This window comes from Orbicella franksi, chromosome 10, assembly GCF_964199315.1.
Source record: "Orbicella franksi chromosome 10, jaOrbFran1.1, whole genome shotgun sequence".
Classification (NCBI taxonomy): domain Eukaryota; kingdom Metazoa; phylum Cnidaria; class Anthozoa; order Scleractinia; family Merulinidae; genus Orbicella; species Orbicella franksi.
The window spans coordinates 1,434,570-1,450,649 of NC_138154.1; the positions used below are offsets into that span (position 1 = coordinate 1,434,570).

At 38.9% G+C, this 16,080-nt stretch overlaps 1 non-coding gene across 1 annotated transcript; it reads right to left on the reverse strand.

Moving 5' to 3' along the window:
- Positions 1–319: 319 nt before the first annotated feature.
- Positions 320–392, reverse strand: Trnat-ugu (transfer RNA threonine (anticodon UGU)). Its single transcript has one exon. It is a non-coding gene; the product is annotated as a tRNA-Thr (tRNA).
- Positions 393–16,080: the final 15,688 nt, after the last annotated feature.

The window sequence follows — 16,080 nt, forward strand, 5'->3', positions numbered from 1 at the left end:
TTTTTGCCATCAACTCACTACTTGGATTACAGACGGTAGTATTCTGTATCTAACAGAACATATTGGTGTTAAGTTGCGATTCAAACTGCTTTTGTTTGCCTTTCTCTCTTCGCAAGAGTTTTTCAACCATATTGATTTCTTAATGAAAAAAGTGCTGACTAATCGCGCCAATCACAGTTCGGAAGCTGACATTTGCATAGTCTGTTTCTTAGGCCTAAATGAGATAGTAATAGATGTCCAACAGTAGCAATTAAATGAAAGAATGAAAGACGCAAATGCAGCCATGACACTACTGGAAAAATGACCTGAGAAAATTTCAGGCTCTGAACAGGATTCGAACCCACGACCTTTGCGTTACAGGTGCAATGCTCTACCAACTGAGCTATCAAAGCCACATGAGAGCAGTCGTGTGTGAGATACTTTACTGCATGAGATACTTTACTGAAAATCGATCTTACTGCAAAGGCCTGGGAGAAAGCCGTACAGGAACTTTAAATGTACAGGGAAGATTTTTACGAGAAGAACAAATTAAGGCGCAAAGTTGAAGCCAGATTTCTTTGTCACTTTCTAAACAATTAAAGCCAAAAACACTTAAGAATATGAGAACAAGTAAAACTAAGATTACGGTGATTAATTTGAGTGGAGAATAGTTTAAGTGGTTACATGTACCATGTGCTCAAATATAAACCACAAAACAATTTCAAGAAATCTTTTTTTTTCTCAATCAGTTGACAACCAGCTGATCTAATTATTCCTGTATTCCTGTATAAGTTGTAAAAGTAACTTGAAAACAAATGTAGCAAAGCAAATAAATAATTGGGACTATCCAATGCAATTGGGTCTAAAAAGTTCATAGGGCGAAAATAACTTTGCAATTATAATTACAATTGTTTATTTGTAATAGGGCAATCAAATTTTTATATCAAGAAAGCAGTTTAAAATAAAATAAAACGGAGTACTTACAATCATCCAGTAGCACAAAATCTAAAAAAAATGTGAAAAGAAATAAAAGTAAGATTAAGTGAACTTGACATGCACCAAATAAACGCAAAATGATATCTGGTTATGTAATCGTGGTGCGAGAAAACTGATGTTATAAACTCCGTACAAATTTTTTCGAAATGCAACTTGAAAGCATGAAAAAAAAGCAAGTTTGTAAGAATATAAATAATATGTACTTACAAGTGCTTTCTTCCGCAATGGGAACTTCATGTGGCACTGAAAAGTTTCATAGAGATAAAGGTTTTAACTTTAAGATGATTGTTGAGCAATCAAATCTTCACATAAGTAAAGCAACGAGGTTTAAAATAGAAAAATAAAGATAAAATACATACACTCATCTGAATTAATCTTCATCTTGATTTGCTGTTGATCTAGAAGACAAATATACATTTTGACACCTATAGATTATCTTGGCTAACGGAGCAGCATCGGTATTCTTGCGACGATTGTCATATTTGGAGACAAAATAATACAGTTTATGTCATTAAAGTGCCTTAATGTGAAGAAACTTTAAATTTGCACTGTATTCATTTTGTGAGGTTTAAATTTCTTGACAAAGACAGCTTTAAACTTACCCATCTTAATGAAACATCAAAGAACAGCTACCTGAACCTGCAGCGCAATGTTACATTGGCACAAAACAAGCAGGGTGTTGGCGTTTTATACAGGAATCGCTAAACGATGTCATTGTGTTGCATAGAAAGACCTTATTGGCTTGGAGATGTTTGAGTGACAAGAATGTATATTGGCTATTGCGTTTGCTCTTTGGCTTGGTGCGGGGCTGGAAAAGCACCCTGGGACCGAGATTGGAGGTAGGCCCTATGCAGAACACATGACTTTGTCAATCGTAAAAATCAAGTAATTGAATTATCCACTGCGGATCTACTGTACAACGATTTTCAAATTTTAGCTTGAGTTTCAATTCAAATGCAAAGAAAAGTCACCTGTCTTATAATATATCAAAGTTACAAAAAAGAGGAAACTTTACCTTAAGAACCATTTAAGGAAAAGGCATGTAACACCAATAGAAACAGATGGTTGCTTAGGGTTTCCATTTTGTGTTATTGATGTAAACCAATTTTACTTGATGACTGAAAATTAAGAACTATAAAGGCATCTTTATATCCAATTTGGCAACAGTGAACAGCAACCTTATTGGCTTATGGTTTGATAAATATTGCAAAAATTTTCATTGATAGCAAAGTGAGTGCTGATTATCCTCCACTTATTTTGCTTACCTTTTTGTAGCTCTTTATCTTTTTGAGATCATTTCTCTATGTTTACAATGCATTCTTCTCTTCACTGCATTTGAATCTAAATTTATATTATCAGTTCCTAGAGTGGTTACTGATGTTTTTTAAAATTATTTTAACTTTGTTTTTGGCGCTGTTTTCCAAGTATATATATTAGCCCTGATTGCATTAATTAGGCTCCATTGGAAAATTTTCACTATTTTCTTTTTCCGTCTACTTTTTCTTGATACAGTATTGTGCAAAAGTAATGAGCGCGTAATTCAACAAAATTCACGAATTTCTGGGCTTTTTGATGAAAAATGGTGAAGTTTTGTTCACCTCGCAAGTTCGAAGAAAATTCTTAGAATTTTCCACACTGCCCATTGTTTTAAGCGGACGTGAATTTTCGAGCCGTAATTCGTGTCTACCGATAATTTGGCAAGATTTTTTGAGCGAAAATTTGCTCTCAAATTTTCCTTCGAACTTTCTAGCAAAAATTCGCTCTGATCACTTAGTGTTTCCCATTGATTCCCAGTAGTAAGATGAATAAGGCCAGAACAAAACAAGAACGTACACGATAAAAACCTTAATATCATCATGAGTAATACAGATGTAGTGATATCTCAAAGCCTTTTCTCACAAAGTTACCTTGCTTATGTCAAGAGAAAGCTGATATCACTTTGTTTGTTGTAGTCTTAAACTTGCAAGCTCATAATGGTCTGTTTGCGAACCTGTTTTCATTGAACAAGAAATGCTACTTGCAGTAGTACTCGCGGTGCAGCCACGATGAACCCAGGCTCTGCACGGCCTTGTGATATTACCATCGAAGGTTCAAAGCTATTATCAAACTATTCAGGCCAGACTCTGACAGCTGAAGTACAGTATAAGCTTAAATAAGAGCATCTCATTTTGGCTCAATTCACATAAGAATCCTTTGGCTCGTGGCAGCCACGTCTCTCCCTTTTGCACTTGCCATCAGAAAGTCTCTGCACTTTTCCTTCCTTAATCCCATTTCTTTGCACTTCCAAGATGCTCAAGTGCGGTCGCATGACTCCATCTCTTATTTACAAGTGTGAAATAAAGAGGGATTGTCGCAAATAATATACTATCTGTAGTGACTAGAACTTTCTTTGCTTTTGGGTGTCACGTTTTTCCCTGACCCCTGGGAATTATGCAACCCACTCTGTAATGCTTAAGCGTTCTTCATTATGCATAGTTTTGTGTTTTTCATTTTTGGCCAGTGCTTGTTAGCACTGAAAGTTCGATCTGCTGGTTTCTACCACGTTTTTTTCCTTAGCTGCTTCACTGTTGTGTGAACCCTGAAGTACGGCTTGTGTCGTTATATTTTGTACTTAAATATTTTGTCTTGTTTATCTTTCAGTTGAATCACACACATACACATCACACACCTACAATCACTTTTGTTTTTCTCGTGTTTACGCCCAGTATGATTAAACTTGTGCATTCAAACTGTGACGTCTGTAGTGCTTACTTGAGCTACACTATCCATCATGGCAGGCAGACGAGAACGTGGTGAACGTGATAACAGCTGAGGGGACTGGGCTCGTGGAGACCTGGCACTAGAGAAACAACATGTCTGCTTGTCCATCGATCACTGAATTTGATGTCACTTTGGATGAATTTTGAGGTGAAGTAGGCCTTCAAAAAGACCATGTTAAGAATTTTACTTTCGTCCAAGTTTACCCGCACTAGTGGTCCAACTTTTGTACCTGCCTTCCTGGCACAGTGATGTGGCGAAGCTTAAGTTAGCGAGTTCGTGTCATTGGAAACGATCAAAGGATTCAAATTCTCTACGTTCTTCACCATGAAAGACAGATTAACACATTAACAATGGTGAATTTAATAGAGGAGTATAGCGTCAACATGACCACAATTGTTCTCGAGAGAATGATACATTGATGGCTCGATACTTGTCAGCGCACTGCACTGCGATATTTCGCATACTGCGAGTGGAATTATCCCTCTGGTAAGGAATTTTTGTTCTGGTCTTGAGAATGCCACTAATTTTTGATCCTTTGTTTTAAAAAATAACGCTCAAGATATTGCGAAAAGACGCTCAAATTTTTGGGCGAATTTTCTTTGAAAGTTTGCAGAGGCAAAGAACGAAATTCGCGCATGTCGCTCTCATTACTCTTGCACAATACTGTAACATAACTACATGACCGGCGACACGTTTTGTCAAGGCAACAATTTTTGTATCGTTATCCCTATCTTTCTTGATCTTGTTGTTTACAACATCAGTATAGTTTGTCGTGCATTGCTCTATCTGCTGTGTATTATTTTTGTGTGCTAACACCTCTTCTCGGTTGTCTAGCGATCTCTTTTGTTTTCCAGTAAAGGTATTAGCACGTTTTTTTTTGTTTTTTCTAACTAGATTTGCACCTTATGATTGTCGTTATCAGGATGTGATAAAAAATATGCCTTTTTTCCTTCTTTTTTATACTTTCTCTTAACCACATTTCTTACTTCTTAAGAATAACAATTTTAAGGAAATTTATCCTTTAGTCTAGCAGATCGAAATGATGCAAGTATTCCTTGTATCTTTTCAATTGTATGCGCCATTGTCTGGTTTTGTATGTACATCAAATTTCCTTTTAAGGAGTTGTTTATGCCCTTGTTCAAACATGCAGCCTATATGTTGTTTCTCCATTGCCTCTTCGCATGTCTCCATTTCTATCTGTAAAAATTTTGCTATGTTCTTATGTGCAATCAAGGACTTACAACAGAACTATTTTTTTATACTCAAGCTTTATTTCATTATTCCGAGGCAGATGTACTTCGCTACGAAATAACGGGATTTACAAAACCTCCCCTGTTGATACCGTCTCATTTCAAATGGGAGAGGTTGCTATCAGGCGAACTGACTACTTTGACGTAGCTATAATCATTCATTTTTGAAATAAGTGGACTTTTCAGCAACTCTGAAAGTCCAATTATGTGTAGAAAAGTCTGTTTTTCTGTGGGGAATATAACCAAGGCTGTCCGCATGTTTCTATGATGTTGATTTGTGAGTCATTTTTATTTCTTTGTTCTCTGGGAAAATGACTTTATGCACACTCTTTTAAAGAACGCATTTGGAAAAAACTATTTTGTGACATACCTCTTTCAGTTATCGTTGCAATTGTTCAAATAATTATTTCTTATCTCTATGTCACTGAACTGTGGCTAGAATTGCTTATCCATCAATATCCCCAATTGATCACACAGGAACTTTTTGTTCTTACTGGGATCCCTTTATTTTCTACAGTATAATAGGGACGTTTGCAGAAAAACAAATCAGTTGAGAGCAAGGAAGATAACATAAAAGTTAAATAAAGCATTACATATCTTATTTGTCGGGCAGGCTTCATTTATTGAATGGCAAAGATTCTCGGTTATCTTTGGATTTCATTTCCGGCATGTAGCAACTCGAGACTATGTTACGTGAACTGTGCAGGATGTTAATCTTACTTTGAGTGTAGTTGTCTATAACTAGTCATTTTGCTTCGCTTCTTTTACTTCCCACTTAAGCCATTTGTTTAGTGTTAAATGTCAAACCATACTACTAAAGCTTTATTTCATTGGTTTGAAGCATATGTACTTTGCTACCTTACTGGCTTATGGTTTGATAAATATCGCAAAAATTTTCATTTATAGCTGCCACTTGAGTGCTGATTGTCCTCCACTTATTTTGTTAGCCTTCTTGTAGTTCTTTTTCTTTTTGAGATCATTTCTTTATGTTTACAATGCATTCCTCTCTTCACTGCATTTCAATCTAAATTTATATTATCAATTCCTATAGTGGTTACTGAATGAGGTTAGCCTTGTTTTTGGCACTTTTTTCCAAGTAGACATATTATCTTCGATTGCATTAGTCAGACTCCTTTGGAAAATGCTTATTATTTTCTTTTTCCGTCTACTCTCTCTTGATAACATAACAGCATGAGAGGCTACACAATTTATGAAGGCAACAGGCTTCAAATTATTATCCCTATCGTTTTTGATCTTGCTACAGTACAGCCCAAAAGTAATGCACACACAAGAACTTCTTTTTGCGTCCGCAAGCCGGCAACTTCTTGCGGCTTCTTGCAGGTCACTTGCGCTTGGATCCTGCAAGACGCAAGAACTTCTTTGCGGTTAGAAGTTAAACAGCAAGAACTTCTTTGCGGTAGGATTTTAACCCGCAAGAACTTCTTTGCGCTAACATCTTAGCAGACGAAAATCTGTATCAAGACAGTACTGTCTTGGCGACGAGTTGTAAAAAACACAACTAACAAACATAACTAAAAAACAGAACTAGTGCCGGCACTTACCGTAAGAAGTATTAAAGAGACAAATTCTTAACTCTTGACAGTTTAAACTCCAAAGTTCAGTTCAGACAATGAACTTTTCATGAGCCTAACTTAGTTCGAATTTGGACTGATCCCCGCTGAACGGCCAAAGAAAAAGTAATGAACAGATGCGCGTTTGATAAAACTTTGAATTCGTTGATCAGCGTGAGCTGCTGTTTACATGTTCTACAAAGCTGTCACTCAATCCATCAAAACGGAAACAAATATCACAGAAGTTGATTCTCAGCTGTACCGCCTAACAAACAAGTCATCAACCTTACTACATATATGGCTACCGTTACACAAGAGATCTTGGGAAGTTTCTTAATGACGTGACTAACACTATAAGTTCTAACATGTGAGCCATATAAAGTCTACACGCTGTTGAAGTCTTCCTTGGAGAGAGTTTTCGTTTGCGAATAAATCAGTCGGTAGATTTTATCACTGACAGTGGGAAGATTTTGGTTACGTGCTAGGCAACCTGTGAATCGAGAGTGTCTCAAAATAACATTAGAGATTGTCATAGATAAGGCCTTTGGCTTTTTGTTGGATTATAATTATTTTCACCAGTTTAGTAACAGTACATTTTTTATCGGTTGGTTCTGAATTAGATACTGGGGTCACTTTATTTTGTTCTTCAGCGACAGGGAGGAAATTTGACTGTTTACAATAATTATTACAATGTGTTCTGGAGTCCCCAACCCGTGGTGTGCTACCGGTGCGAAATGAGCTTATTTGAAATGGCTTTTTTTGTCCGGAACAAAGGTAAAAAAAACACTTATTTACTGGGAAGTAGCTTCCAAGTGTAACCCAAATTTTGAAACAAGCATGCTTCTCAGCTGGCAAAAACAAGCACAGGACTACATGTATGCATGATAAAAGCGTGACTTTTCACGCATCAGCAATGTTTGAAGACTTAATGCAAATTCAAGGCTTAACAACATGATTGTTATCAGTGCATACTGTCTTAAAAGATTTCCTTCAGTGGTATTCTCTTCAAAATAAGAGGAATGCATAAGGCAAACTCATGTGATTTTGCTGTTCAGAAGATCATTTAGGTGCTTATCACAACCATAGTTATACCGGTAATGTTTTACCACATTGCAAACAGGGTAGAATTTATGAAGTTCGCTTCCATAGGCAACTTTCAAGTTTCCTTGTGTAATATTATGAAGGACACAAACGGAGTAAAATGAGATACACTTTACTCGAACTCCAAATGATTACAACTGAACTTCAAGCTATAACAGAATACTAAATAGACTAAAGCACCGCGGGAACAGGTCCCTAGCACGTGCTAATGCACATTATAACACCCTCCCTTTTATGGATAAGGAAAAGAAAACAAGCTGATAAATACACAATACGAATAAGCATGAATTGATAAAGAAAGTAACTGAGCTCTGTGATAATGCGCTAAAGGTCTTAGTGTTCATGGTTTCATGGTTTCATGTCAAAACAAAGTCATTTAAGTGTTTTGGTGGACAACGCTGACGCACTGATCATCTAAGCACCGGCTTGGGTGGTGACGTCACTGCAGCTGAAGGAACTTCCGAGCCACTCAGAGACGAACTTTCTTGACTCGACATGGGTAGACTAACTTCTCCAGACGAACTTGTCAGCGACTCATACGACTGTGCAAAAGAGGGAGCGGGCACCTCTGCTACCTCAGCAGATATCTCATTAGGTATCTCGTCTGTCAGTGGCGGTGATGGCTCATTTGTCAAACGTAGGTGAACACGGTTGCGACGCACAACATTGTAAGGCATCTCGACCTCGTACGATCTCTCCTCCAGTCGCTTTCGTACAATTCCTTTCTGCCATTCGCGCTTGCCCAACTGGAATGGTTTCAGTCTCACAGTAACTCCTCTCTTTAATGGATCCAGATCACTAGTACCTCTGTTGTAATACTGAGCTTGTTGCTGTTTGCAGTGTTCAAGCTTGGCTTGACACCGCTCACTGTCTGGAACTGCCTGTGGTGCAAGCAGGTTAGCTGTCATCGGTAGTAGACTTCTAGCCCTTCTGTTGAAGAGGCGCGGTGCTGGATTAATTTGGATACCGGCAGATCGGGTGTTATGGTGATCGAGTAAGGGTAGAAAAGCATCCGATCCACTGGACTTGCACTTTCTGAGGATTTTCTTAGCTTCTTCACTGCACTCTCTGCTTTACCATTTCCTTGGCTGTGGTGTGGACTGCTGGTCAGATGTTCAAAGTCCCAGTCTTTTGTGAATTTCAGGAAATCGCGTGACGTAAATTGTGAACCGTTATCTGTCACCAGCTGCTCGGGAATACCGTGGCGTGCAAAGTGGGCCTTTAACTTCCTGATGACATACCGACGAAGGAGATCTTAAATGGTCCAGTTCAAAGAAATCGCTGTAATAATCTGAGGTGACTAAGTAGGTTTTTCCTTCAAGCTCAAACAAATCTGCAGCCACTCGTTGCCAGGGTCGATTTGGTGTCTCAGGGACATCATTGTTTCCTTGACTTGACCCCACTCAAACTCTTGACATGTCTCACATGTTGACACAGCTCTTAATGTCAGCTGTCATCCCGGGCCAATAGAGACACTCACGGGCTCTGTTTAGATAGCCATTAACCCCAAGAGGGGGGTTTGAACAGCTCGCTCCTCGATGCTCGTGGAACCACAAGGCATTCTCCCTTAAAGATGAGACCATCCTGGATCAACATCTCATCACGCATGTTGAAGTAAGGAGAAATGACACTAGGCACGTTGCTCTTATGCTCTGGCCAGCCCTTCTGAATCACGGCTTTCAGCACTTGAAGAGAGTCATCTGCTTCGGTATCTTGCTGAATCTGCGGAAGCCTTTCTTCCAATACGGGCAGATACTTCATCATGTTGATTGTCTCGAACTCATTCTCGTCTTGCAGGAAACGACTGAGGTAATTTACTGTACCATTCAAACGTGACACATCCTCTGGCTTTTCTGGTCGCGGCATTTCTGTAATTGCCTTGACTTTCTGTGGATCAGAACATGTCCATGGAAAGGGACTTCCTTACACTTGTATTCCAATTTTGCACGGTTGAGCTTTATGCCCTTCTGCTGACACCTCTTCATGAAACCCTCCAGGGAACTATCGTGGTCAGCATCATCTCTTCCATAGATTAGTACGTCATCGGCAATACACTTCACACCGGGCAGGCCTAACAACTCTTGATTCAAATGCTTTTGAAATATCTCGCTCGAGACACACAGACTTTGTGCCAAAAATAAAAAAGTGGCTTTTACAGCAGAACATACAAAGTTCTTTTGACACTTGGCATGGTAAGAAATTAACTACCTGATAATTCAATTCATATTGCAACATTAAGAACATGATTGTACTTATTATTACTGGCACTAGTAACATATTTTGAGTGGATTTGAAAACAAGACAATACATGGTGTTTCATGGCATTTCAATTTCTTTAGAATGAAAATCATAAGCCTTGTCTTCCAGTGAATCAGTAATCTTACTTCATTTCACCTAATTTCTTGTTGCTCTTTAGGAACGAAGGGAGTGGCAAAGGCCATGAAAGAAATAAGTAGTGGTGCACAGAAATGAAAGGGTGAAAATTGGTATTCAGAGCTATCAGACAAGTGTACGTACTGCAATCTTTATTTTCCTAGTTAACAAAATAGTATATTTAGGTACAACCCCACAGGGGTAGTCAGGTATATTGAGATGCATCACTGTTATTGAATTTGCCAATATTTTTAGAGGCCAGTGTTAAACGGCACTTCTACTACTCCAGGAAGAATTGCACAAGTCCAGATGATCTGAGGACACTGATCACAGTAGTTGATCACTATCAGGTAAGGCACTCTGTACTACATGATCAGGTATGAAAAGGTCAAGAAAACTGATTGACATCAATTATTGACATGTAAGCAAGGATTTCTTAGAGTAACAACTAATCCTAGTGGTTAATTGAATTTTTAAAAAATCTGAATTGTAACCACTCATTATTGTAGGGCAACCATGGCAGATGTGATGCCGAGTCAAAGTGCAAGAAACCTGGATACCAGTGCAGCAAGACTAAAATTACAAACGCAAGAGCAGTGGCTGCTCTGCACAAATCTATTTTAGTATCAAAGGTGTACAAGCTTGCTGAGGACTACTATCTGGTATATTCGCAGCCATTGGTATTCCTACTTTGTTTGGGAGTAAGCCTTTAGTTCATTATGCCAAAGAACATGAACAATGAGCAAATAATTTCCAAGAAAGGTTTTGACAAATCACCACAAAGCTACTTTAACACTGAACCATTTCTATAATTGCAGTGCTGTGACACTTACTGGGTGGAGTCTTTCAACAATTGCATTCTCATCTACTGCCCAAAGAGAATTCACTTTGCGGACGGCACTTTCAACATGCACATTTCTCTGGCAGTAATGGATTGGGTAAGTCACAGACAGGTGGATTGGGAAGGTGCTTGCCTTTAATAATCTACATATGTACCAGGGTGATCCACCCACCTGCCCCCTCCCCACCAGTATACTCTATATACTCAATTTGCAGATTGGCTTACTGATTTTGTATACTAATTGTAAATATCCAATGTTTCAGTTCATCAAATTTAACAGGTATGGCTGATATTATGTACACTGTTACTGCTGTTGTATCATTGCAGAATGAAAATGTTAACCGAGAAGCAACCTCAGTCAGTTTGTTGCAGGATGTGCGCCGACCGAATCACAGAACAGATCACAAAAATCTTCGCCCCAAAACATTTCTATTCAGGGAGGCTGTCTGGAGTAGATTTTTTCAGTCTAACTACTGAGTATTGTGGAGCAAGATGGATGACTAACATGCAAGACCTGTTCCAAAAAGGCTCTTTTTCGAAAGAGCCACATACCTGCATTGCACTCTACAGGGAAAAGTCCTGTAGGGTCATACTTGCCTGGTATGACATGGCACCCTCCAGTTGACAATACCAATATGCAAGGTACCTGCATTGCACTCCGTAGGGAAAATCCTTTAGGGTTGTGTTTACTTGGCACAACATTGTACTCTATGGATCAAAAGCCAAAGGCTCCTCTAGGAGCCACCAAGTTAAATAACAGTCATGATCAACAGACTGCCATAAAGAGTTACTCTGCTTGTTTATTACATTTTCAAACTTTGTCATATGAGCCATATGACTGGCTCTATCCCTATAGAGAATCTCTATTTCAAGGATACAGCAAATGAACTTTGCTTTACATTACTGTATAACAATTTTCATCTAACCTGGATTGCATTTATCTGTTTCCCAAAACAATGTCATTAAGTCACATTTTAAAGTTAATTAGCAGATAGACCCAGCACCACACAGCTTGAATATATCCTTCTGTACAATTCTGTTTAGTGCAGGTCTATAAACCATTCAAAGCTCCACAAAGTGTCACTAGACATATAACAATAATACAAGGCAGGGCAGCAGAGCATTTTGAAACATGCGGGGGAAGGGCCCTCATAGTTAAGCTAAGCGCATACCACTAACTCATATTTTAAAAACATGTCCTTTGCACTGTTCCTCCGCACAAACAAAGTTCTTTGCAATGTCTGTGGTGTCCCATGTGTCCCTAATAGACTTACGACGATGCAGGAGGCATTTGTTTAGCCAATCCTGCTTCATGGTGCTTGTCAGTTGGCTTTTTGGTCTTCATAGGGCAGAAAATGTGCACTTGGAAGTCGGTGATGCCACAGATAATGTCAAATGCAATCTTAAACTGTGGATCTCTTCTAGTAGAGTTTTGTTGAGAGCTTTGCAAATGGTTATAGTTGATGAAAATATTTTTGAAAAGATCACAAAACGAAATATTTTTTGAAACCATTTTTATGCTGCACTATCAATATTTTCGGTACCTTAATGTGGGGAGAGTGGTGTCTACAACACCCTCCTCCCCCTGGCTCCAGCCCTTTTCCAGGGATCAATGTAACATCACAAATCATGCTGATTTTCCATGATAAAACACAGTTACTTGGAAAAGGTTTCCCTCCCTCCCCATCCCTCTCTATTCCACTTGTACTTTTAGTTTGTCCCTCGCTTCACGCTCTTTTATGGCCTATGTATGGCACACCGGATAGGTTGGGATAGCGATTCCTTGTGTCATCAAGGACACATTGAGGCATAAGTTCCTGAAGTTCAACTTCGCTCAGGCCAGCTGAGGTCTTTCTATGAAGATAAAGTTCATGCTGCCACAAACCCCTGTCCTTTAGACTTTTCCAGAACTTACGATAATTTTGGTGGCATTCTGAATGGTTAGTAATATCTGGAGCACATGATCCCTGTATCCTGGTCGCCTCACTGAGAGTGATACAGGGACCCATCAGACAGTGTTGACAAGGTGGATGGTCTTCCAAACCACCTAGTACACTGTCAGCCCATGTATCGGCAACATTTCTATTAGGTTGCTCCTGATGTGGTGCAGCTCTGACCACAGCAGGATCTGCTGGTGTTGGGTGTGCTTGTGCACCCGTGTTAACTGGTTGTCTTGGTTCAGTTCCTAAAAACAAGGCAATTAATTTCAATGACAATCATGCTCAAAAAGAATGAAGTCATACATAATTCACAAAAGAAACGACTGGTTTCTACAATTTGCAACATCCGTCTAATAAAACATTAGGGAAACTGCTCAAAATACTATGTCAAAAAAAGTGCCTAACCATAGATTCAACGCTAAATGGTAATAGTTTAGCTTGACAAATTTTGGGAGGCACCAAATATAATTACGCTGCAACAAAGTTTAGAATGTTGCTCTATGAAATACAGCTGGATTATTGTTAAAATTCTATGACATCACATGCCATCTAACAATGCAAAGTTGCCTGGTAAATGTTGAATGAATCGGTGGGAACTCAGTCTATTGTTCAATGGAAGTGAAATGTAACTTGCTGTGTACGTATAGTACAAGTAACTTTGTTTAGCCAATAATTCGGAAACAAAGAACAAAATATCAGGACATTTGCATTATAATAATACTAAGGGCGTACTGCACAGCAAATAAGAGTTGCTATAAATTTACATTTATGAGAATCATTTTATGAAATAAAACTCACCTGAATGTGAAGGCCGGGAAACACGTCTATGGCTCACATATCGCCATTCCTGGGGCAACCGCGTGGACATCACAGGTTCAACCCTCGCCACTTTGCTCTCGGGCACAATTAAAGCCTGGCATTGCCACCATTTAACTTTATACAGCAGCCAACAGGTTTATAAAATGAAACGCAGAAAATATACTTACTTGGACACGAATCATTTTCAGTCAAAGAAGATATTCAAACAAGGTTTAACATTGCAGTTTTAGGTACAGTTCATTAATCAAACAATTGAAGCTAACTGCACAATGTCCACATCCACTCTTTCGTGATTGTTACTCATTACTTTCATCAAGGACCAATAGGAACAGTTTTTCTATCTATTCTTTATTTTGGCCAATAATAAAGTACAATATATCATGCTATGTCAATCTGTTCTCGCGCCGCATGGGATAATTCAAAATCCACTCCGTCATGTTTCTCGGTTAATTGTCAAGTAATAAAAATCTTCTTTAGGAAGGATTCCTTATATAGTGACCCCCTGCATTTAAAACACAACTTATTGAGAGCAGCTCAATCGGATAAAATCATTCATGAGATATCTTTTCTTGAAGGCTGAAAACATAATTTATGAGAAAAATGACTTAAAAGTTCTAATTAAAGTAAAACATTGATTTTCACATCAGCTATGCCTTAATTGTGGCCCTTTCGTTCACATTTTGCCATAGTAAGTTCCCACAATCATTTTAGGAGCCTCCTGCTTTTAAGTCACTCCTTCAGCTTCTCTGAGAGCTTCTTGACGAGTACGCAGAAGCTGTTCTCCCTGACAGCGTTTCTTTTCTTTCGCAGTTGCTTGGAAATCCGACTTTCTCTTCCTTGGCTCCAGCCTCCACTATGCTACCATCGGCAAAATCTATTTGTCTACGTGTCTCATATCACGAGGTCTTCTGGGAGGAATTGAGTAGGCTTATATGACATGATCATTCGATACGGCAGCCATTGCTGTGTACATGTAACATTTCAAATATTTTGCGACAGCCTACTGTCGCGAGTTAAGGTTAGTTATTTTCCATTTCTAAATTGCTTTGCTTCGTTTTTAAACTCGTGGATACCTGAAGGGTAGAAACGTGTTTCTTGCGGGGACTCCGATATGCAAATGTGTGACTCTCTCACTCCCTCACTCCTCAGGTGTCGACACTGTTCATAATTAGTTGGCCCGAACGATAGCACCCAAGGCCAACGCCATATTGGAATAGTAACCGTGCAGTCAGCGCAAGCCTCGCTATCGTGTTTGCGCGGTTACTACTCAAGGGATGCATCGTGCCAGCCTGAATTAATGATTTTGTAGCTTTTACACGACCATTAATGTTGGGTGTTTCGCTAAATTGAAGTGGAGTTGACCTTGAATGTTCAAATTAGTACTATGGCCAACTTGAGCACTGAATTTCATGAGCATTTGACTCGTCCAGGCATTCAAAATAACCAGGAGATGAGCATTTGTTTGCTGGATAGTGACCTACTAATGTGGTAAGCTTTGATGAGGATGTCTTATTCGAGGACCTTAATGAACATATATGAGCAAAATGAACACTTCACAGTGAACGAAACAAGGACAAACGTTGGCACCATCATATAATATTGTAATTTCATTTTATAATTAGTAACATCTAAACTTGAGGCCAGCTGAAATATTGTTTTGAATATACCTTGTGTCAGCCTTGCAGTAGTCTTTGACTTATTATCGTTTTTACTTTTCAAGTTTGGCTGATTAGATCTGCTGTGAGATCCAAAGTTCAATCAATTGAGTAGTCCACGTTCAACCGACATTGAGCTAAGTTTAGATTTAAGTTGTGACCCAAGAACCCTTAGCCTTTACCACTCTCTGTTCAGCTGCAATTTTGCCACCCTAGCTATTCTGTAATATGTGTGCAAAAAAAGCCAACGAAAAAAGCCTATGCTTTGTGAGATAAGTGCGACCTTGCGTGGTATGAATGCGGCTTGTTTTAACAGCCTTTAAAAATACACCAGTAATTGCAAGTTTACCAACATGTTTCACCTCTAGATTACTTAATCCATGAATTTGATGATAGGTCTCCTTTGATTGTTATATATTCTTCCCGCACTGCCGTCGAGAACTGTGTTCTCTTTGATGTGAAGTTTATATGAAATAATTCATATATGAACTGCGGTTGTAGATGAAAGTGAAGAATGATCATCGCAGTTAATTTTCCAATTTAAGCAATTGGAAAGAAGAAGCCTGAAAAAATCAGGGATTCAACGGTATTCGAACCTGTGACCTCCACGATACCGGTGCGATGCTCTACCAATTGAGCTATGAAGCCACACATTGGGAGCAAGGTCAATTAGTAGGAATTAGCAAGGAGTGACAGGCCTGCACAACTTCTAACAATGGAAACTTTTGTACCATGTAATATATGACCCGTTTATAGTTTCGCTCTTATGAGTATGTCTTTTAGGGATTGACCTCT